Raw genomic sequence first — 23,926 nt, forward strand, 5'->3', positions numbered from 1 at the left:
CACTGTAATTCACAAACCTGCAGAGTTATAAATGACAGCTATCGTCCAAAAATATACTGAAGTAAGGCTGCCAAGAGGACTTGAAAGCGGGGCAGAATTGCAGGAAACCGATTTCAGGAGGTAGACTGGAATTGCATTTAAAGCATAGGAAAAGAGGCAGAACGTCCACAATGATGCACTTGGCCAAAAAGGGCGTATGCGTTTTTTCCTGAATATATTCAGGAAAAAACGCATACGCCCTTTTTGACCAACCAAGCAAGCTTGCAAAGGAAATGTGCAGTCCAATGAAGTCTCATTTCCCCCCGGTCAAAGGGGCCATCTGAAAAAAGTGTAAAATCCAGAAAGGCAGGACAGGCCATGGAGAACTGGGAGCCTTGTTATGCTGATGGGCGGGATGTAAATTGCCACAGCCACACGGGAGAATTGTATGGTGTTTCATGAAACATCTAAAAAACAAAGCAACAGAGCCTAGGGCACTTCCACTTATGGTTCTATAGGTTAGGGAAATTAAAATCAAAAAGACACAGCCACCCCAAATTTTGGGACAGCTCTGTTTACAAGAACCTCTTTTACGGTACAAGTTCAATATCGCAAAAAGTGAAAAATAGATAAAGATGTTGTGGTACTTACGTACAATGCAATATCACTCAGCAATGAAATCTATGTCATCAGGCCCGTAGCAACATAATGAGTGGATTCAGGTATGATGATTCTAACTGAAATAAGTCATACAGAAAAAGAAACATCATAAGATATCACTAATACACGGAATGTAAACTTGGCTCCACAGGAACTGAATTACAAAACAGAACACGGTCTCAAATTTAGAAAACCAACTTATGCTTGCTTAAGGGGAAAGGTGAGTTGCGGTGCTGCATAAAATCAGAGATTGAAATGAGCACAGATAAAGTTCCTTAAGCCAAATATGTAATAGACAAGAGCTACTCCTTGCTCAACGAAATGGACTCAACACCCCATATTAAACGCCTAAGAATGTACCTGACTAGTAAGTATCTTCAAACGTATGGATTTTATGTCTCCGAAAAGGAATCAATTGTGTGCACAGGGGCATAAACGCACCAGTGATAGGATTGGAGACGTTCGGTGAGCAATTGAAGACCCTTTGAAGTCATATTGCATGGTACCAATTCCAAAGGGTCTCAACTCTCCAGGTTTAAGGGATTCTTCCTTCAGCTAAAACATGCATGTGGAACCCAGAGTATGATCAACCGTGTGATCGGGAGACGTGTTCAAATATGTCTCAGTTCTCGTCCCCTGGTACTCGGGTGCAACATTCCAGATGCTTTACTAACACTCCCCCGACTTGGAGATTCAGTGCCTTTAACCTCCTGTTTGGCCCTGTTTGAAATTTCTGCGGAAGATGAACAGGAATAGGGAGAACCAATGAGAGACTAGCTGGAGGTGTCTGGACGGGCAAATTTACCTCTCATTTCCCACCAGGAAGAGGAATTAACCAAAGGCTCATCGTGCCGTGCCGGAGCCAGTTTAGGGCCTGAAGCAATCCTGCGGTGTTGCGGCCAGCTCACAAGAAAGCGAGTTGAAGAAAGGAGCTCTGGGGCACTGTAATTCACAAACCTGCAGAGTTATAAATGACAGATATCGTCCAAAAATATACTGAAGTAAGGCTGCCAAGAGGACTTGAAAGCGGGGCAGAATTGCAGGAAACCGATTTCAGGAGGTAGACTGGATTGCATTTGAAGCATAGGAAAAGAGGAAGAACGTCCACAATGATGGACTTGGCCAAAAAGGGCGTATGCGTTTTTTCCTGAATATATTCAGGAAAAAACGCATACGCCCTTTTTGGCCAACCAAGCAAACTTGCAAAGGAAATCTGCACTCCAATGAAGTCTCACTTCCCCCCCGGTCAAAAGGGCCATCTGAAAAAAGTGTAAAATCCAGAAAGGCAGGACAGGCCATGGAGAACTGGGAGCCTTGTTATGCTGATGGGCGGGATGTAAATTGCCAACAGCCACTCTGGAGAAGTGTATGCTGTTTCCTGAAACATCTAAAAAACAAAGCAACAGAGCCTAGGGCACTTCCACTTATGGTCCTATAGCTTAGGGAAATTAAAATCAAAAAGACACAGCCACCCCAAAGTTTGGGACGGCTCTGTTTACAAGAACCTCGTTTACAGTACAAGTTCAATATCGCAGAAAGTGAAAAATGGATAAAGAAGTTGTGGTACTTACGTACAATGCAATATCACTCAGCAATGAAATCTCTGTCATCAGGCCCGTAGCAGCATAATGAGTGGATTCAGGTATGATGATTCTAACTGAAATAAGTCACACAGAAAAAGAAACATCATAAGATATCACTAATACACGGAATGTAATCTTGGCTCCACAGGAACAGAATTACAGAACAGAACAGGGCCTCAAATTTAGAAAACCAACTTATGCTTGCTTAAGGGGGAAGTTGAGTTGGGGTGCTGCATAAAACCAGAGATTGAAATAAGCACAGATAAAGTTCCTTAAGCCAAATATGTAGAAGACAAGAGCTACTCCTTGCTCAACGAAATGGACTCAACACCCCATATTAAACGCCTAAGAATGCACCTGACCTGTAAGTATCTTAAAACCTATGGATTGCTATGTATCTGAAAGAGAATCAAGCGTGTGTACAGGAGCGTAAACGCAGCAGTGATACGATTGGACAGGTGCGGTGAGCAAATGAAGACCCTTTGAAGTCATATTGCATGGTACCCATTCCACGGGTCTCAACTCTCCAGGTTTAAGGGATTCTTCCTTCAGCTAAAACATGCATGTGGAACCCAGACTATGATCAACCATGTGATCGGGAGATGTGTTCAAATACGTCTCAGTTCTCGTCCCCTGGTACTCGGGTGCAACATTCCAGACGCTTTACTAACACTCTCCCGACTTGGAGAGTCAGTGCCTTTAACCTCCTGTTTGGCCCAGTTTGCAATTTCTGCGGAAGATGAACAGGAATAGGGAGAACCAATGAGAGACTAGCTGGAGGTGTCTGCACGGGCAAATTTCACTCTCATTTCCCACCAGGAAGAGGAATTAACCAAAGGCTCAGCATGGCGTGCCGGAACCAGATTAGGGTCTGAAGCAATCCTGCGGTGTTGCGGCCAGCTCACAAGAAAGCGAGTTGAAGAAACGAGCTCAAGGGCACTGTAATTCACAAGCCTGCAGAGTTATAAATGACAGCTATCGTCCAAAAATATACTAAAGTAAGGCTGCCAAGAGGACTTGAAAGCGGGGCAGAATTGCAGGAAACCGATTTCACGAGGTAGACTGGAATTGCTTTTAAAGCATAGGAAAAGAGGCAGAACGTCCACAATGATGCACTTGGCCAAAAATGGCGTATTCGTTTTTTCCTGAATATATTCAGGAAAAAACACATACGCACTTTTTGGCCAACCAAGCAAGCTTGCAAAGGAAATCTGCACTCCAATGAAGTCTCACTTCCCCCCAGTCAAAAGGGCCATCTGAAAAAAGTGTAAAATCCAGAAAGGCAGGACAGGCCATGGAGAACTGGGAGCCTTGTTATGCTGATGGGCAAGATGCAAATTGCCAACAGCCACTGGGGAGAAGTGTATGGTGTTTCCTGAAACATCTAAAAAACAAAGCAACAGAGCCTAGGGCACTTCCACTTATGGTCCTATAGCTTAGGGAAATTAAAATCAAAAAGACACAGCCTCCCCAAAGTTTGTGACGGCTCTGTTTACAAGAACCTCGTTTACGGTACAAGTTCAATATCGCAGAAAGTGAAAAATGGATAAAGAAGTTGTGGTACTAACGTACAATGCAATATCACTCAGCAATGAAATCTATGTCATCAGGCCCATAGCAGCATAATGAGTGGATTCAGGTATGATGATTCTAAGTGAAATAAGTCACACAGAAAAAGAAACATCATAAGATATCACTAATACACGGAATGTAAACTTGGCTACACAGGAACTGAAATACAAAACAGAACAGGGTCTCAAATTTAGAAAACCAACATATGCTTGCTTAAGGGGAAAGGTGAGTTGCAGTGCTGCATAAAATCAGAGATTGAAATGAGCACAGATAAAGTTCCTTAAGCCAAATATGTAATAGACAAGAGCTACTCCTCGCTCAAAGAAATGGACTCAACACCCCATATTAAACGCCTAAGAATGTACCTGACTAGTAAGTATCTTAAAACCTATGGATTGCTATGTCTCCGAAAGAGAATCAAGCCTGTATACAGGGGCATAAACGCAGCAGTGATAGGATTGGAGATGTTCGGTGAGCAATTGAAGACCCTTTGAAATCATATTGCATGGTACCCATTCCACGGGACTCAACTCTCCTTCTTTAAGGGATTCTTCCTTCAGCTAAAACATGCATGTGGAACCCAGAGTATGATCAACCATGTGTACGGTGACCTGTTCAAATATGTCTCAGTTCTCGTCCCCTGGTACTCGGGTGCAACATTCCAGACGCTTTACTAACACTCTCCCGACTTGGAGAGTCAGTGCCTTTAACCTCCTGTGTGGCCCAGTTTGCAATTTCTGCGGAAGATGAACAGGAATAGGGAGAACCAATGAGAGACTAGCTGGAGGTGTCTGGACGGGCAAATTTAACTCTCATTTTCCATCAGGAAGAGGAATTAACCAAAGGCTCAGCGTGCCGTTCTGGAACCAGATTAGTGCCTGAAGGAATCCTGCGGTGTTGCGGCCAGCTCACAAGAAAGCGAATTGATGAAGGGAGCTCAGGGGCACTGTAATTCACAAACCTGCAGAGTTATAAATGACAGCTATCGTCCAAAAATATACTGAAGTAAGTCTGCCAAGAGGACTTGAAAGCGGGGCAGAATTGCAGGAAACCGATTTCAGGAGGTAGACTGGAATTGCATTTAAAGCATAGGAAAAGAGGCAGAACGTCCACAATGATGGACTTGGCCAAAAAGGGCGTATGCGTTTTTTCCTGAATATATTCAGGAAAAAAACACATACGCCCTTTTAGGCAAACCAAGCAAGCTTGCAAAGGAAATCTGCACTACAATGAAGTCTCACTTCCCCTCGGTCAAAAGGGCCATCTGAAAAAAGTGTAAAATCCAGAAAGGCAGGACAGGCCATGGAGAACTGGGAGCCTTGTTATGCTGATGGGCGGGATGTAAATTGCCAACAGCCACTCGGGAGAAGTGTATGGTGTTTCCTGAAACATCTAAAAAACGAAGCAACAGAGCCTAGGGCACTTCCACTTATGGTCCTATATCTTAGGGAAATTAAAATAAAAAAGACACAGCCACCCCAAAGTTTCGGACGGCTCTGTTTACAAGAACCTCGTTTACGGTACAAGTTCAATATGGTAGAAAGTGAAAAAGGGATAAAGAAGTTGTGGTACTTACGTACAATGCAATATCACTCAGCAATGAAATCTATGTCATCAGGCCCGTAGCAGGATAATGACTGGATTCAGGTATGATGATTCTAACTGAAATAAGTCATACAGAAAAAGAAACATCATAAGTTATCACTAATACACGGAATGTCAACTTGGCTACACAGGAACTGAATTACAAAACAGAAGAGGGTCTCAAATTTAGAAAACCAACTTATGCTTGCTTAAGGGGAAAGGTGAGTTGGGGTGCTGCATAAAACAAGAGATTGAAATGAGCACAGATAAAGTTCCTTAAGCCAAATATGGAATAGACAAGAGCTACTCCTTGCTCAACGAAATGGACTCAACACTCCGTATTAAACGCCTAAGAATGTACCTGACTAGTAAGTATCTGAAAACCTATGGATTGCTATGTCTCCGAAAGAGAATCAAGCATGTGTACAGGGGCATAAACGCAGCAGTGATAGGATTGGAGAGGTTCAGTGAGCAAATGAAGACCCTTTGAAGTCATATTGCATGGTACCCATTCCACGGGTCTCAACTCTCCAGGTTTAAGGGATTCTTCCTTCAGCTAAAACATGCATGTGGAACCCAGAGTATGATCCACCGTGTGATTGGGAGACGTGTTCAGATATGTGTCAGTTTTCATCCCCTGGTACTCGGGTGTAACATTCCAGACGCTTTCCTGACAATCTCCCGAATTGGAGAGTTAGTGCCTTTAACCTCCTGTTTGGCCCAGTTTGCAATTTCTGCGGAAGATGAACAGGAATCGGGAGAACCAATGAGAAACTAGCTGGAGGTGTCTGGACGGGCAAATTTAACTCTCAATTCCCACCAGTAAGAGGAATTAACCAAAGGTTCAGCGTGCCGTGCCAGAACCAGATTAGGGCCTGAAGCAATCCTGCGGTATTGCGGCCAGCTCACAAGGAAACGAGTTGAAGAAAGGAGCTCAGGGGCACTGTAGTTCACAACCCTGCAGAGTTATAAATGACAGCTATCGTCCAAAAATATACTAAAGTAAGGCTGCCAAGAGGACTTGAAAGCAGGCCAGAATTTCAGGAAACCGATTTCAGGAGGTAGACTGGAATTGCATTTAAAGCATAGGAAAAGAGGCAGAATTTCGACAATGATGCACTTGGCCAAAAAGGGCGTATAAGTTCTTTCCTGAATATATTCAGGAAAGAACGCATACGCCCTTTTTGGCCAACCAAGCAAGCTTGCAATGGAAATATGCACTACAATGAAGTCTCACTTCTCCCGGTCAAAAGAGCCATCTGAAAAAAGTGTAAAATCCAGAAAGGCAGGACAGGCCATGGAGAACTGGGAGCCTTGTTATGCTGATGGGCGGGATGTAAATTGCCAACAGCCACTAGGGAGAAGTGTATGGTGTTTCCTGAAACATCTAAAAAACAAAGCAACAGAGCCTAGGGCACTTCCACTTATGGTCCTATAGCTTAGGGAAATTAAAATCAAAAAGACACAGCCACCCCAAAGTCTGGGACGGCTCTGTTTACAAGAACCTCATTTACGGTACAAGTTCAATATCGCAGAAAGTGAAAAATGGATAAAGAAGTTGTGGTACTTACGTACAATGCAATATAACTCAGCAATGAAATCTATGTCATCAGGCCTGTAGCAGCATAATGAGTGGATTCAGGTATCATGATTCTAACTGAAATAAGTCACACAGAAAAAGAAACATCATAAGATATCACTAATACATGGAATGTAAACATGGCTCCACAGGAAGTGAATTACGAAACAGAACACGGTCTCAAATTTAGAAAACCAACTTATGCTTGCTTAAGGGGAAAGGTGAGTTGGGGTGCTGCATAAAACCAGAGATTGAAATGAGCACAGATAAAGTTCCTTAAGCCAAATATGTAAAAGACAAGAGCTACTCCTTGCTCAACGAAATGGACTCAACACCCCATATTAAATGCCTAAAAATGTACCTGACTAGTAAGTATCTTAAAACCTATGGATTGCTATGTCTCCGAAAGAGAATCAAGCGTGTGTACAGGGGCATAAACGCAGCAGTGATAGGATTGGAGAGGTTCGGTGAGCAAATGAAGACCCTTTGAAGTCATACTGTATGGTACCCATTCCACGGGTCTCAACTCTCCAGGTTTAAGGGATTCTTCCTTCAGCTAAAACATGCATGTGGAACCCAGAGTATGATCAACCATGTGATCGGGAGACGTGTTCAAATATGTCTCAGTTCTCGTCCCCTGGTACTCGGGTGCAACATTCCAGACGCTTTACTAACACTCTCCCGACTTGGAGAGTCAGTGCCTTTAACCTCCTGTTTGGCCCAGTTTTCAAATTCTGCGGAAGATGAACAGGAATAGGGAGAACCAATGACAGACTAGCTGGAGGTGTCTGGACGGGCAAATTTCACTCTCATTACCCACCAGGAAGAGGAATTAACCAAAGGCTCAACATGGCGTGCCGGAACCAGATTAGGCCCTGAAGCAATCCTGCGGTGTTGCGGCCAGCTCACAAGAAAGCGAGTTGAAGAAACGAGCTCAAGGGCACTGTAATTCACAAGCCTGCAGAGTTATAAATGACAGCTATCGTCCAAAAATATACTGAAGTAAGGCTGCCAAGAGGACTTGAAAGCGGGGCAGAATTGCAGGAAACCAATTTCACGAGGTAGAGTGGAATTGCATTTAAAGCATAGGAAAAGAAGCAGAACGTCCACAATGATGCACTTGGCTAAAAAGGGCGTATACGTTTTTTCCTGAATATATTCAGCAAAAAAACGCATACGCCCTTTTTGGCCAACCAAGCTAGCTTGCAAAGGATATCTGCACTACAATGAAGTCTCACTTCCCCCCGGTCAAAAGGGCCATCTGAAAAATGTGTAAAATCCAGAAAGGCAGGACAGGCCATGGAGAACTTGGAGCTTTGTTATGCTGTCGGGCGGGATGTAAATTGCCAACAGCCACTCTGGAGAAGTGTATGTTGTTTCCTGAAACATCTTAAAAACAAAGCAACAGAGCCTAGGGCACTTCCACTTATGGTCCTATAGCTTAGGGAAATTAAAATCAAAAAGACACAGCCACCCCAAAGTATGGGACGGCTCTGTTTACAAGAACCTCGTTTACGGTACAAGTTCAATATCGCAGAAAGTGAAAAATGGATAAAGAAGTTGTGGTACTTACGTACAAAGCAATATCACTCAGCAATGAAATCTATGTCATCAGGCCCGTAGCAGCATAATGAGTGGATTCAGGTATGATGATTCTAACTGAAATAAGTCACACAGAAAAAGAAACATCATAAGATATCACTAATACACGTAATGTAATCTTGGCTACACAGGAACTGAATTACAAAACAGAACACGGTCTCAAATTTAGAAAACCAACTTATGCTTGCTTAAGGGGAAAGGTGAGTTGGAGTGCGGCATAAAACCAGAGATTGAAATGAGCACAGATAAAGTTCCTTAAGCCAAATATGTAAAAGACAAGAGCTACTCCTTGCTCAACAAAATGGACTCAACACCCCATATTAAACACCTAAGAATGTACCTGACTAGTAAGTATCTTAAAACCTATGGATTGCTATGTCTCTGAAAGAGAATCAAGCGTGTGTACAGGGGCATAAATGCAGCAGTGATCGGATTGGAGTGGTTTGGTGAGCAAATGAAGACCCTTTGAAGTCATATTGCATGGTACCCATTCCACGGGTCTCAACTCTCCAGGTTTAAGGGATTCTTCCTTCAGCTAAAACATTCATGTGGAACCCGGAGTATGATCAACCGTGTGATCGGGACACATGTTCAAATATGTCTCAGTTCTCGTCCCCTGGTACTCGGGTTCAACATTCCAGATGCTTTACTAACACTCTCCCGACTTGGAGAGTCAGTGTCTTTAACCTCCTGTTTGGCTCAGTTTGCAATTTCTGCGGAAGATGAACTGGAATAGGGAGAACCAATGAGAGACTAGCTGCAGGTGTCTGGACGGGCAAATTTAACTCTCATTTCCCACCAGGAAGAGGATTTAACCAAAGGCTCAGCGTGCCGTGCCGGAACCAGATTAGGGCCTGAAGCAATCCTGCGGTGTTGCGGCCAGCTCACAAGAAATCGAGTTGAAGAAAGGAGCTCAGGGGCACTGTAATTCACAAACCTGCAGAGCTATAAATGACAGCTATCGTCCAAAAATATACTGAAGTAAGGCTGCCAAGAGGACTTGAAAGCGGGGCAGAATTGCAGGAAACCGATTTCAGGAGGTAGACTGGAATTGCATTTAAAGCATAAGAAAAGAGGCACAACGTCCACAGTGATGCACTTGGCCAAAAAGGGCGTATGCGTTTTTTCCTGAATATATTCAGGAAAAAACGCATACGCACTTTTTGGCCAACCAAGCAAGCTTGCAAAGGAAATCTGCACTCCAATGAAGTCTCACTTCCCCCGGGTCAAAAGGGCCATGTGAAAAAAGTGTAAAATCCAGAAAGGCAGGACAGGCCATGGAGAACTGGTAGCCTTGTGATGCTGATGGGCGGGATGTAAATTGCCAACAGCCACTCGGGAGAAGTGTATGGTGTTTCCTGAAACATCCATAAAACAAAGCAACACAGCCTAGGGCACTTCCACTTATGGTCCTATAGCTTAGGGAAATTAAAATCAAAAAGACACAGCCACTCCAAAGTTTGGGACGGCTCTGTTTACAAGAACCTCGTTTACGGTACAAGTTCAATATTGCAAAAAGTGAAAAATGGATAAAGAAGTTGTGGTACTTACGTACAATGCAATATCACTCAGCAATGAAATCTATGTCATCAGGCCAGTAGCAGCATAATGAGTGGATTCAGGTATGATGATTCTAACTGAAATAAGTCACACGGAAAAAGAAACATCATAAGATATCACTAATACACGGAATGTAAACTTGGCGACACAGGAACTGAATTACAAAACAGAACGGGGTCTAAAATTTAGAAACCCAACTTATGCTTTCTTAAGGGGAAAGGTGATTTGGGGTGCTGCATAAAACCAGAGATTGAAATGAGCACAGATAAACTTCCTTAAGCCAAATATGTAATAGACAAGAGCTACTCCTTGCTCAACGAAATGGACTCAACACCCCATATTAAACGCCTAAGAATGCACCTGACTAGTAAGTATCTTAAAACCTATGGATTGCTATGTCTCCGAAAGAGAATCAAGCGTGTGTACAGGGGCATAAACGCAGCACTGACAGGATCGGAGAGGTTCGGTGAGCAAATGAAGACCCTTTGAAGTCATATTGCATGGTACCCATTCCACGGGTCTCAACTCTCCAGGTTTAAGGGATTCTTCCTTCAGCTAAAGCAGGCATGTGGAAACTAGATTATGATCCACCGTGTGATTGGGAGACGTGTTCAAATGTGTCTCAGTTCTCGTACCCTGGTACTCGGGTGCAACATTCCAGATGCATTACTAACACTCTCCCGACTTGGAGAGTCAGTGCCTTTAACCTCCTGTTTGGCCCAGTTGGCAATTTCTGCGGAAGATGAACAGGAATCGGGAGAACCAATGAGAGACTAGCTGGAGGTGTATGGACGGGCATATTTCACTCTCATTTCCCACCAGGAAGAGGAATTAACCAAAGGCTCAGCGTGCCGTGCCGGAACCAGAATAGGGCCTGAAGCAATCTTGTGGTGTTGCGGCCAGCTCACAAGAAAGCGAGTTGAAGAAAGGAGCTCAGGGGCACTGTAATTCACAAAGCTGCCGAGTTATAAATGACAGCTATCGTCCAAAAATATCCTGAAGTAAGGCTGCCAAGAGGACTTGAAAGCGGGCCAGAATTGCAGGAAACCGATTTCAGGAGGTAGACTGGAATTGCATTTAAAGCATAGAAAAAGAGGGAGAACGTCCACAATGATGCACTTGGCCAAAAAGGGCGTATGCTTTTTTTCCTCAATATATTCAGGAAAAAACGCATACGCCCTTTTTGGCCAACCAAGCAAGCTTGCAAAGGAAATCTGCACTCCAATGAAGTCTCAATTCCCCCCGGTCAAAAGGGCCATCTGAAAAATGTGTAAAACCAGAAAGGCAGGACAGGCCATGGAGAACTTGGAGCCTTGTTATGCTAATGGGCGGGATGTAAATTGCCAACAGCCACTCTTGAGAAGTGTATGGTGTTTCCTGAAACATCTAAAAAACAAAGCAACAGAGCCTAGGGCACTTCCACTTATGGTCCTATAGCTTAGGGAAATTAAAATCAAAAAGACACAGCCGCCCCAAAGTTTGGGACGGCTCTGTTTACAAGAACCTCGTTTACGGTACAAGTTCAATATCGCAAAAGTGAAAAATGGATAAAGAAGTTGTGGTACTTACGTACAATGCAATATCACTCAGCAATGAAATCTATGTCATCAGGCCCGTAGCAGCATAATGAGTGGATTCAGGTATGATGATTCTAACTGAAATAATTCACACAGAAAAAGAAACATCATAAGATATCACTAATACACGGAATGTAAACTTGGCTCCACAGGAATTGAATTAAAAAACACAACAGGGTCTCAAATTTAGAAAACCAACTTATGCTTGCTTAAGGGGAAAGGTGAGTTGGGGTGCTGCATAAAACCAGAGATTGAAATGAGCACAGATAAAGTTCCTTAAGCCAAATATGTAATAGACAAGAGCTACTCCTTGCTCAACGAAATGGACTCAACACCCCATATTAAATGCCTAAGAATGTACCTGACTAGTAAGTATCTTAAAACCTATGGATTGCTATGTCTCCGAAAGAGAATCAAGCGTGTGTACAGGGGCATAAACGCAGCAGTGATAGGATTGGAGAGGTTCGGTGAGCAAATGAAGACCCTTTGAAGTCATATTGCATGGTACCCATTCCACGGGTCTCAACTCTCCAGGTTTAAGGGATTCTTCCTTCAGCTAAAACATGCATGTGGAACCCAGAGTATGATCAACCGTGTGATCAGGAGACCTGTTCAAATATGTCTCAGTTTTCGTCCCCTGGTACTCGGGTGCAACATTCCAGACGCTTTACTAACACTCTCCCGACTTGGAGAGTCAGTGCCTTTAACCTCCTGTTTGGCCCAGTTTGCAATTTCTGCGGAAGATGAACAGGAATAGGGAGAACCAATGAGAGACTAGCTGGAGGTGTCTGGACGGGCACATTTAACTCTATTTTCCCACCAGAAAGAGGAATTAACCAAAGGCTCAGAATGCCGTGCCACAAACACATTAGGGCCTGAAGCAATCCTGCGGTTTTGCGGCCAGCTCACAAGAAAGCGAGTTGAAGAAAGGAGCTCAGGGGCACTGTAATTCACAAACCTGCAGAGTTATAAATTACAGCTATCGTCCAAAAATATACTGAAGTAAGGCTGCCAAGAGGACTTGAAAGCGGAGCAGAATTGCAAGAAACCGATTTCAGGAGGTAGACTGGAATTGCATTTAAAGCATAGGAAAAGAGGCAGAACGTGGACAATGATGCACTTGGACAAAAATGGCGTATGCATTTTTTCCTGAATATATTCAGGAAAGAAGGCATGCGCCCTTTTTGGCCAACCAAGCAAGCTTGCAAAGGAAATCTGCACTCCAATGAAGTCTCACTTCCCCCCGGTCAAAAGGGCCATCTGAAAAATGTGTAAAATCCAGAAAGGCAGGACAGGCCATGGAGAACTGGGAGCCTTGTTATGCTCATGGGCGGGATGTAAATTGCCAACAGCCACTCGGGAGAAGTGTATGGTGTTTCATGAAACATCTAAAAAACAAAGCAACAGAGCCTAGGGCACTTCCACTTATGGTCCTATAGCTTAGGGAAATTAAAATCAAAAAGACACAGCCACCCCAAAGTTTGGGACGGCTCTGTTTACAAGAACCTCGTTTACAGTACAAGTTCAATATCACAGAAAGTGAAAAATGGATAAAGAAGTTGTGCTACAAATGTGCAATGCAATATCACTCAGCAATGAAATCTATGTCATCAGGCCCATAGCAGCATAATGAGTGGATTCAGGTACGATGATTCTAAGTGAAATAAGTCACACAGAAAAAGAAACATCATAAGATATCACTAATACACGGAATGTAAACTTGGCTACACAGGAACTGAATTACAAAACAGAACAGGGTCTCAAAGGTAGAAAACCAACTTATGCTTGCTTAAGGGGAAAGGTGAGTTGGGGTGCTGCATAAAACCAGAGATTGAAATTAGCACAGATACCGTTCCATAAGCCAAATATGTAATAGACAAGAGCTACTCCTTGCTCAACGAAGTGGACTCAACACTCCATATTAAACGCCTAATAATATACCTGACTAGTAAGAATCTTAAAACCTATGGATTTATATGTCTCTGAAAGAGAATCAAGCGTGTGTACAGCGGCATAAACGCAGCAGTGATAGGATTGGTGAGGTTCGGTGAGCAAATGCAGACCCTTTAAAGTCATACTGCATGGTACCCATTCCATGGGTCTCAACTCTGCAGCTTTAAGGGATTCTTCCTTCAGCTAATACATGCATGTGGAACCCAGTGTATGATCCACCGTGTGATCGGGAAACGTGTTCAAATGTGTCTCAGTTTTCGTCCCCTGGTACTCGGGTGCAACCTTCCAGACGCTTTACTAACACTCTCCCCACTTGGAGAGTCAGTGCCTTTAACCTCCTGTTTGGCCCAGTTTGCAATTTCTGCGGAAAATGAACAGGAATACGGAGAACAAATGAGAGACTAGCTGGAGGTGTCTGGACGGGAAAATTTAACTCTCATTTCCCACCCAGAAGAGGAATTAACCAAAGGCTCAATGTGCCATGCCGGAATCACATTAGGGCCTGAAGCAATCCTGCGGTCTTGCGGCCAGCTCACAAGAAAGCGAGTTGAAGAAAGGAGCTCAGGGGCACTGTGATTCACAAACTTGCAGAGTTATAAATAACAGCTATCGTCCAAAAATATATTGAAGTAATGCTGCCAAGAGGACTTGAAAGCGGGGCAGAATTGCAGGAAACCGATTTCAGGAGGTAGACTGGAATTGCATGTAAAGCATAGGAAAAGAGGCAGAACGTCCACAATGATACACTTGGCCAAAAAGGGCGTAGGCGTTTCTTCCTGAATATATTCAGGAAAAAACGCATACGCCCTTTTTGGCCAACCAAGCAAGCTTGCAAAGGAAATCTGCACTACAATGTAGTCTCACTGCCCCCCGGTCAAAAGGGCCATCTGAAAAAAGTGTAAAATCCAGAAAGGCAGGACAGGCCATGGAGAACTGGGAGCCTTGTGATGCTGATGGGTGGGATGTAAATTGCCAACAGCCACTCTGGAGACGTGTATGGTGTTTCCTGAAACATCCAAAAAACAAAGCAACAGAGCCTAGGGCACTTCCACTTATGGTCCTATAGGTTAGGGAAATTAAAATCAAAAAGACACAGCCACCCCAAAGTTTGGGACGGCTCTGTTTACAAGAACCTCGTTTACGGTACAAGTTCAATATCAAAGAAAGCGAAAAATGGATAAGAAGTTGTGGTAATTACGTACAATGCAGTATCACTCAGCAATGAAATCTATGTCATCAGGCTCATAGCAGCATAATGAGTGGATTCAGGTACGATGATTCTAAGTGAAATAAGTCACACAGAAAAAGAAACATCATAAGATATCACTACTACACGGAATGTAAACATGGCTACACAGTAACTGAATTACAAAACAGAACAGGGTCTCAAATGTAGAAAACCAACTTATCCTTGCTTAAGGGGAAAGGTGAGTTGGGGTGCTGCATAAAACCAGAGATTAAAATTAACACAGATACCATTCCATAAGCCACATATGTAATAGACAAGAGCTACTCCTTGCTCAACGAAGTGGACTCAACACCGCATATTAAACGCCTAAGAATATACCTGACTAGTAAGAATCTTAAAACCTATGGATTTATATGTCTCCGAAAGAGAATCAAGCGTGTGTACAGTGGCATAAATGCAGCAGTGATCGGATTGGAGAGGTTCGGTGAGCAAATGCAGACCCCTTGAAGTCATATTGCATGGTACCCATTCCATGGGTCTCAAGTCTCCAGGTTTAAGGGATTCTTCCTTCAGCTAAAACGTGCATGCGGAACCCACAGTATGATCCACTGTTTGATCGGGAAATGTGTTCAAATATGTCTCAGTTTTCGTTCCCTGGTACTCGGGTGCAACATTCCAGACGCTTTACTAACACTCTCCCCACTTGCAGAGTCAGTGCCTTTAACCTCCTGTTTGGCCCAGTTTGCAATTTCTGCGGAAAATGAACAGGAATAGGGAGAACCAATGAGAGATTAGCAGAAGTTGTCTGGACGGGCAAATTTAACTCTCATTTCCCACCAGGAAGAGGAATTAACCAAAGGCTCAGTGGGCCATGCCGGAACCACTCTTGGGCCTGAAGCAGTCCTGCGGTGTTGTGGCCAGCTCACAGGAAAGCGAGTTGAAGAAAGGAGCTCAGGGGCACTGTAATTCACAAACCTACAGAGTTATAAATGATAGCTATCGTCCAAAATATATTGAAGTAAGGCTGCCAAGAGGACTTGAAAGCAGGGCAGAATTGCAGGAAACCGATTTCAGGAGGTAGACTGGAATTGCATGTAAAGCATAGGAAAAGAGGCAGAACGTCCACAATGATGCACTTGGCCAAAAAGGGCGTATGTGTTTTTTCCTAAATATATACAGGAAAAAATGCATACGGCTTTTTGGCCAAACAAGCAAGCTTGCAAAGGAAATGTGCACTACAATGAAGTCTCACTGCCCCCCGGTCAAAAGGGCCATCTGAAAAAAGTGTAAAATCCAGAAAGGGAGGACAGGCCATGGAGAACTGGGAGCCTTGTTATGCTGATGGGCGGGATGTAAATTGCCAACAGCCACTCTGGAGAAGTGTATGGTGTTTCCTGAAACATCTAAAAAACAAAGCAACAGGGCCTAGGCCACTTCCACTTATGGTCCTATAGCTTAGGGAAATTAAATCAAAAAGACACAGCCACCCCAAAGTTAGGGATGGCTCTGTTTACATGAACCTCGTTTAGGGTACAAAGTCAATATCACAGAAAGAGAAAAATGGACAAAGACGTTGTGGTACTTACGTACAATGCAATATCACTCAGCAATGAAATCTATGTCATCAGGCCCATAGTAGCATAATGAGTGGATTCAGGTACGATGATTCTAAGTGAAATAAGTCACACAGAAAAAGAAACATCATAAGATATCACTAATACACGGAATGTAAACTTGGCTACACAGGAACTGAATTACAAAACAGAACAGGGTCTCAAATGTAGAAAACCAACTTATGCTTGCTTAAGGGGAAAGGTGAGTTGGGGTGCTGCATAAAACCATAGATTGAAATTAGCACAGATACCGTTCCATAAGCCAAATATGTAATAGACAAGAGCTACTCCTTGCTCAATGAAGTGGACTCAACACCCCATATTAAACGCCTAAGAATATACATGACTAGTAAGAATCTTAAAACCTATGGATTTATATGTCTCCGAAAGAGAATCAAGCGTGTGTACAGCAGCATAAACGCAGCAGTGATAGGATTGGTGAGGTTCGGTGAGCAAATGCAGACCCTTTGAAGTCATATTGCATGGTACCCATTCCATGGGTCTCAACTCTCCAGGTTTAAGGGATTCTTCCTTCAGCTAAAACATGCATGTGGAACCCACAGTATGATCCACCGTGTGATCGGGAAACGTGTTCAAATGTATCTCAGTTTTCCTCCCCTGGCACACGGGTGCAACATTCCAGACGCTTTACTAACACTCTCCCCACTTGGAGAGTCAGTGCCTTTAACCTCCTGTTTGGCCCAGTTTGCAATTTCTGCGGAAAATGAACAGGAATAGGGAGAAGCAATGAGAGACTAGCTGGAGGTGTCTGGACGGGCAAATTTAACTCTCATTTCCCACCAGGAAGAGGAATTAACCAAAGGCTCAGCGTGCCATGCCGGAACCACACTAGGGCCTGAAGCAATCCTACGGTATTGCGGCCAGCTCACAAGAAAGCGAGTTGAAGAAAGGAGCTCAGGGACACTGTCATTCACAAACCTGCAGAGTTATAAATGACAGCTATCGTCCAAACATATATTGAAGTAAGGCTGCCAAGAGGACTTGAAAGCGGGGCAGAATTGCAGGAAACCGATTTCAGGAGGTAGACTGGAATTGCATGTAAAGCATAGGAAAAGAGGCAGAACGTCCACAATGATGCACTTGGCCGGAAAGGGCGTATGCGTTTTATCCTGAATATATTCAGGAAAAAACGCATATGCCCTTTTTGGCCAACCAAGCAAGCTTGCAAAGGAAATCTGCACTACAATGAAGTCTCACTGCCCCTTGTCAAAAGGGCCATCTGAAAAAAGTGTAAAATCCAGAAAGGCAGGACAGGCCATGGAGAACTGGGAGCCTTGTTATGCTGACGGGCGGGATGTAAATTGCCAACAGCCACTCTGGAGAAGTGTATGGTGTTTCCTGAAACATCTAAAAAACAAAGCAACAGAGCCTAGGGCACTTCCACTTATGGTCCTATAGCTTAGGGAAATTAAAATCAAAAAGACACAGCCACCCCACAGTTTGGGACGGCTCCGTTTATAAGAACCTCGTTTATGGTACAAGTTTAATATCACAGAAAGCGAAAAATGGATAAAGAAGTTGTGGTACTTACGTACAATGCAATATCACTCAGCAATGAAATCTATGTCATCAGGCCCGTCGCAGCATAATGAGTGGATTCAGGTACGATGATTGTATGTGAAATAAGTCACACAGAAAAAGAAACATCATAGATTATCACTAATACACGGAATGTAAACTTGGCTACACAGGAACTGAATTACAAAACAGAACAGGGTCTCAAATGTAGAAAACCAACTTATGCTTGCTTAAGGGGAAAGCTGAGTTGGGGTGCTGCATAAAACCAGAGATTGAAATTAGCAGATACCATTCCATAAGCCAAATATGTAATAGACAAGAGCTACTCCTTTCTCAACGAAGTGGACTCAACACCCCATATTAAACACCTAAGAATATACCTGACTGGTAAGAATCTTAATACCTATGGATTTATATGTCTCCAAAAGAGAATCAAGCGTGTGTACAGTGGCATAAACACAGCAGTGATAGGATTGGTGAGGTTCGGTGAGCAAATGCAGACCCTTTGAAGTCATATTGCATGGTACCCATTCCATGGGTCTCAACTCTCCAGGTTTAAGGGATTCCTCCTTCAGCTAAAACATGCATGTGGAACCCAGAGTATGATCCACCGTGTTATCGGGAAACGTGTTCAAATGTGTCTCAGTTTTCGTCCCCTGGTATGTGGGTGCAACATTCCGGACGCATTACTAACACTCTCCACACTTGGAGAGTCAGTGCCTTTAACCTCCTGTTTGGCTCAGTTTGCAATTTCTACGGAAAATGAACAGGAATAGGGAGTACCAATGAGAGACTAGCTGCAGGTGTCTGGACGGGCAAATTTAACTCTCATTTCCCACCAGGAAGAGGAATTAACCAAAGGCTCAGCGTGCCATGCCGGAACCACACTAGGGCCTGAAGCAATCCTGCGGTGTTGCGGCCAGCTCACAAGAAAGCGAGTTGAAGAAAGGAGCTCAGGGGCACTGTAATTCACAAACCTGCAGAGTTATAAAAGACAACTATCGTCCAAAAATATATTGAAGTAAGGCTGCCAAGAGGACTTGAAAGCGGGACAGAATTGCAGGAAACCGATTTCAGGAGGTAGACTGGAATTGCATGTAAAGCATAGGAAAAGAGGCAGAACGTCCACAATGATTCACTTGGCCAAAAAGGGCGTATGTGTTTTTTCCTGAATATATTCAGGAAAAAACGCATACGCACTTTTTGGCCAACCAAACAAGCTTGCAAAGGAAATCTGCACTAAAATGAAGTATCACTGCGCCCCGGTCAAAAGGGCCTTCTAAAAAAGTGTAAAATCCAGAAAGGCAGGACAGGCCATGGAGAACTGGGAGCCTTGTTATGCTGATGGGCGGGATGTAAACTGCCATGAGCAACTCTGGAGAAGTGTATGGTGTTTCCTGAAACATCCAAAAAACAAAGCAACAGAGCCTAGGGCACTTCCACTTATGGTCCTATAGCTTAGGGAAATTAAAATCAAAAAGACACAGCCACCCCAAAGTTTGGGACGGCTCTGTTTACAAGAACCTCGTTTACGGTACAAGTTCAATATCGCAGAAAGCGAAAATTGGATAAAGAAGTTGTGGTACTTACGTACAATGCAATATCACTCAGCAATGAAATCTATGTCATCAGGCCCGTAGCAGCATAATGAGTGGATTCAGGTATGATGATTCTAACTGAAATAAGTCACACAGAAAAAGAAACATCATAAGATATCACTAATACACGTAATGTAATCTTGGCTACACAGGAACTGAATTACAAAACAGAACACGGTCTCAAATTTAGAAAACCAACTTATGCTTGCTTAAGGGGAAAGGTTGAGTTGGAGTGCGGCATAAAACCAGAGATTGAAATGAGCACAGATAAAGTTCCTTAAGCCAAATATGTAAAAGACAAGAGCTACTCCTTGCTCAACAAAATGGACTCAACACCCCATATTAAACACCTAAGAATGTACCTGACTAGTAAGTATCTTAAAACCTATGGATTGCTATGTCTCTGAAAGAGAATCAAGCGTGTGTACAGGGGCATAAATGCAGCAGTGATCGGATTGGAGTGGTTTGGTGAGCAAATGAAGACCCTTTGAAGTCATATTGCATGGTACCCATTCCACGGGTCTCAACTCTCCAGGTTTAAGGGATTCTTCCTTCAGCTAAAACATTCATGTGGAACCCGGAGTATGATCAACCGTGTGATCGGGACACGTGTTCAAATATGTCTCAGTTCTCGTCCCCTGGTACTCGGGTTCAACATTCCAGATGCTTTACTAACACTCTCCCGACTTGGAGAGTCAGTGTCTTTAACCTCCTGTTTGGCTCAGTTTGCAATTTCTGCGGAAGATGAACTGGAATAGGGAGAACCAATGAGAGACTAGCTGCAGGTGTCTGGACGGGCAAATTTAACTCTCATTTCCCACCAGGAAGAGGATTTAACCAAAGGCTCAGCGTGCCGTGCCGGAACCAGATTAGGGCCTGAAGCAATCCTGCGGTGTTGCGGCCAGCTCACAAGAAATCGAGTTGAAGAAAGGAGCTCAGGGGCACTGTAATTCACAAACCTGCAGAGCTATAAATGACAGCTATCGTCCAAAAATATACTGAAGTAAGGCTGCCAAGAGGACTTGAAAGCGGGGCAGAATTGCAGGAAACCGATTTCAGGAGGTAGACTGGAATTGCATTTAAAGCATAAGAAAAGAGGCACAACGTCCACAGTGATGCACTTGGCCAAAAAGGGCGTATGCGTTTTTTCCTGAATATATTCAGGAAAAAACGCATACGCACTTTTTGGCCAACCAAGCAAGCTTGCAAAGGAAATCTGCACTCCAATGAAGTCTCACTTCCCCCGGGTCAAAAGGGCCATGTGAAAAAAGTGTAAAATCCAGAAAGGCAGGACAGGCCATGGAGAACTGGTAGCCTTGTGATGCTGATGGGCGGGATGTAAATTGCCAACAGCCACTCGGGAGAAGTGTATGGTGTTTCCTGAAACATCCATAAAACAAAGCAACACAGCCTAGGGCACTTCCACTTATGGTCCTATAGCTTAGGGAAATTAAAATCAAAAAGACACAGCCACTCCAAAGTTTGGGACGGCTCTGTTTACAAGAACCTCGTTTACGGTACAAGTTCAATATTGCAAAAAGTGAAAAATGGATAAAGAAGTTGTGGTACTTACGTACAATGCAATATCACTCAGCAATGAAATCTATGTCATCAGGCCAGTAGCAGCATAATGAGTGGATTCAGGTATGATGATTCTAACTGAAATAAGTCACACGGAAAAAGAAACATCATAAGATATCACTAATACACGGAATGTAAACTTGGCGACACAGGAACTGAATTACAAAACAGAACGGGGTCTAAAATTTAGAAACCCAACTTATGCTTTCTTAAGGGGAAAGGTGATTTGGGGTGCTGCATAAAACCAGAGATTGAAATGAGCACAGATAAACTTCCTTAAGCCAAATATGTAATAGACAAGAGCTACTCCTTGCTCAACGAAATGGACTCAACACCCCATATTAAACGCCTAAGAATGCACCTGACTAGTAAGTATCTTAAAACCTATGGATTGCTATGTCTCCGAAAGAGAATCAAGCGTGTGTACAGGGGCATAAACGCAGCACTGACAGGATCGGAGAGGTTCGGTGAGCAAATGAAGACCCTTTGAAGTCATATTGCATGGTACCCATTCCACGGGTCTCAACTCTCCAGGTTTAAGGGATTCTTCCTTCAGCTAAAGCAGGCATGTGGAAACTAGATTATGATCCACCGTGTGATTGGGAGACGTGTTCAAATGTGTCTCAGTTCTCGTACCCTGGTACTCGGGTGCAACATTCCAGATGCATTACTAACACTCTCCCGACTTGGAGAGTCAGTGCCTTTAACCTCCTGTTTGGCCCAGTTGGCAATTTCTGCGGAAGATGAACAGGAATCGGGAGAACCAATGAGAGACTAGCTGGAGGTGTATGGACGGGCATATTTCACTCTCATTTCCCACCAGGAAGAGGAATTAACCAAAGGCTCAGCGTGCCGTGCCGGAACCAGAATAGGGCCTGAAGCAATCTTGTGGTGTTGCGGCCAGCTCACAAGAAAGCGAGTTGAAGAAAGGAGCTCAGGGGCACTGTAATTCACAAAGCTGCCGAGTTATAAATGACAGCTATCGTCCAAAAATATCCTGAAGTAAGGCTGCCAAGAGGACTTGAAAGCGGGCCAGAATTGCAGGAAACCGATTTCAGGAGGTAGACTGGAATTGCATTTAAAGCATAGAAAAAGAGGGAGAACGTCCACAATGATGCACTTGGCCAAAAAGGGCGTATGCTTTTTTTCCTCAATATATTCAGGAAAAAACGCATACGCCCTTTTTGGCCAACCAAGCAAGCTTGCAAAGGAAATCTGCACTCCAATGAAGTCTCAATTCCCCCCGGTCAAAAGGGCCATCTGAAAAATGTGTAAAACCAGAAAGGCAGGACAGGCCATGGAGAACTTGGAGCCTTGTTATGCTAATGGGCAGGATGTAAATTGCCAACAGCCACTCTTGAGAAGTGTATGGTGTTTCCTGAAACATCTAAAAAACAAAGCAACAGAGCCTAGGGCACTTCCACTTATGGTCCTATAGCTTAGGGAAATTAAAATCAAAAAGACACAGCCGCCCCAAAGTTTGGGACGGCTCTGTTTACAAGAACCTCGTTTACGGTACAAGTTCAATATCGCAAAAGTGAAAAATGGATAAAGAAGTTGTGGTACTTACGTACAATGCAATATCACTCAGCAATGAAATCTATGTCATCAGGCCCGTAGCAGCATAATGAGTGGATTCAGGTATGATGATTCTAACTGAAATAATTCACACAGAAAAAGAAACATCATAAGATATCACTAATACACGGAATGTAAACTTGGCTCCACAGGAATTGAATTAAAAAACACAACAGGGTCTCAAATTTAGAAAACCAACTTATGCTTGCTTAAGGGGAAAGGTGAGTTGGGGTGCTGCATAAAACCAGAGATTGAAATGAGCACAGATAAAGTTCCTTAAGCCAAATATGTAATAGACAAGAGCTACTCCTTGCTCAACGAAATGGACTCAACACCCCATATTAAATGCCTAAGAATGTACCTGACTAGTAAGTATCTTAAAACCTATGGATTGCTATGTCTCCGAAAGAGAATCAAGCGTGTGTACAGGGGCATAAACGCAGCAGTGATAGGATTGGAGAGGTTCGGTGAGCAAATGAAGACCCTTTGAAGTCATATTGCATGGTACCCATTCCACGGGTCTCAACTCTCCAGGTTTAAGGGATTCTTCCTTCAGCTAAAACATGCATGTGGAACCCAGAGTATGATCAACCGTGTGATCAGGAGACCTGTTCAAATATGTCTCAGTTTTCGTCCCCTGGTACTCGGGTGCAAAATTCCAGACGCTTTACTAACACTCTCCCGACTTGGAGAGTCAGTGCCTTTAACCTCCTGTTTGGCCCAGTTTGCAATTTCTGCGGAAGATGAACAGGAATAGGGAGAACCAATGAGAGACTAGCTGGAGGTGTCTGGACGGGCACATTTAACTCTATTTTCCCACCAGAAAGAGGAATTAACCAAAGGCTCAGAATGCCGTGCCACAAACACATTAGGGCCTGAAGCAATCCTGCGGTTTTGCGGCCAGCTCACAAGAAAGCGAGTTGAAGAAAGGAGCTCAGGGGCACTGTAATTCACAAACCTGCAGAGTTATAAATTACAGCTATCGTCCAAAAATATACTGAAGTAAGGCTGCCAAGAGGACTTGAAAGCGGAGCAGAATTGCAAGAAACCGATTTCAGGAGGTAGACTGGAATTGCATTTAAAGCATAGGAAAAGAGGCAGAACGTGGACAATGATGCACTTGGACAAAAATGGCGTATGCATTTTTTCCTGAATATATTCAGGAAAGAAGGCATGCGC

At 43.6% G+C, this 23,926-nt stretch overlaps 1 long non-coding RNA gene across 3 annotated transcripts in view; it reads right to left on the reverse strand.

Annotated features, from left to right (window-relative positions):
• LOC125964095 (uncharacterized) overlaps positions 1 to 14,868 on the reverse strand; it is a 183,493-nt gene extending 168,625 nt beyond the window's left edge. For all 3 annotated transcript variants that reach the window (XR_007476750.1, XR_007476749.1, XR_007476748.1), the window contains exon 1: positions 14,848 to 14,868. This is a non-coding gene — a long non-coding RNA (uncharacterized LOC125964095). The remainder of the gene's footprint in view (positions 1 to 14,847) is intronic.
• Positions 14,869 to 23,926: the final 9,058 nt, after the last annotated feature.

The sequence above is a fragment of the Orcinus orca genome, chromosome 3 (genome assembly GCF_937001465.1).
Source record: "Orcinus orca chromosome 3, mOrcOrc1.1, whole genome shotgun sequence".
Classification (NCBI taxonomy): Eukaryota; Metazoa; Chordata; class Mammalia; order Artiodactyla; family Delphinidae; genus Orcinus; species Orcinus orca.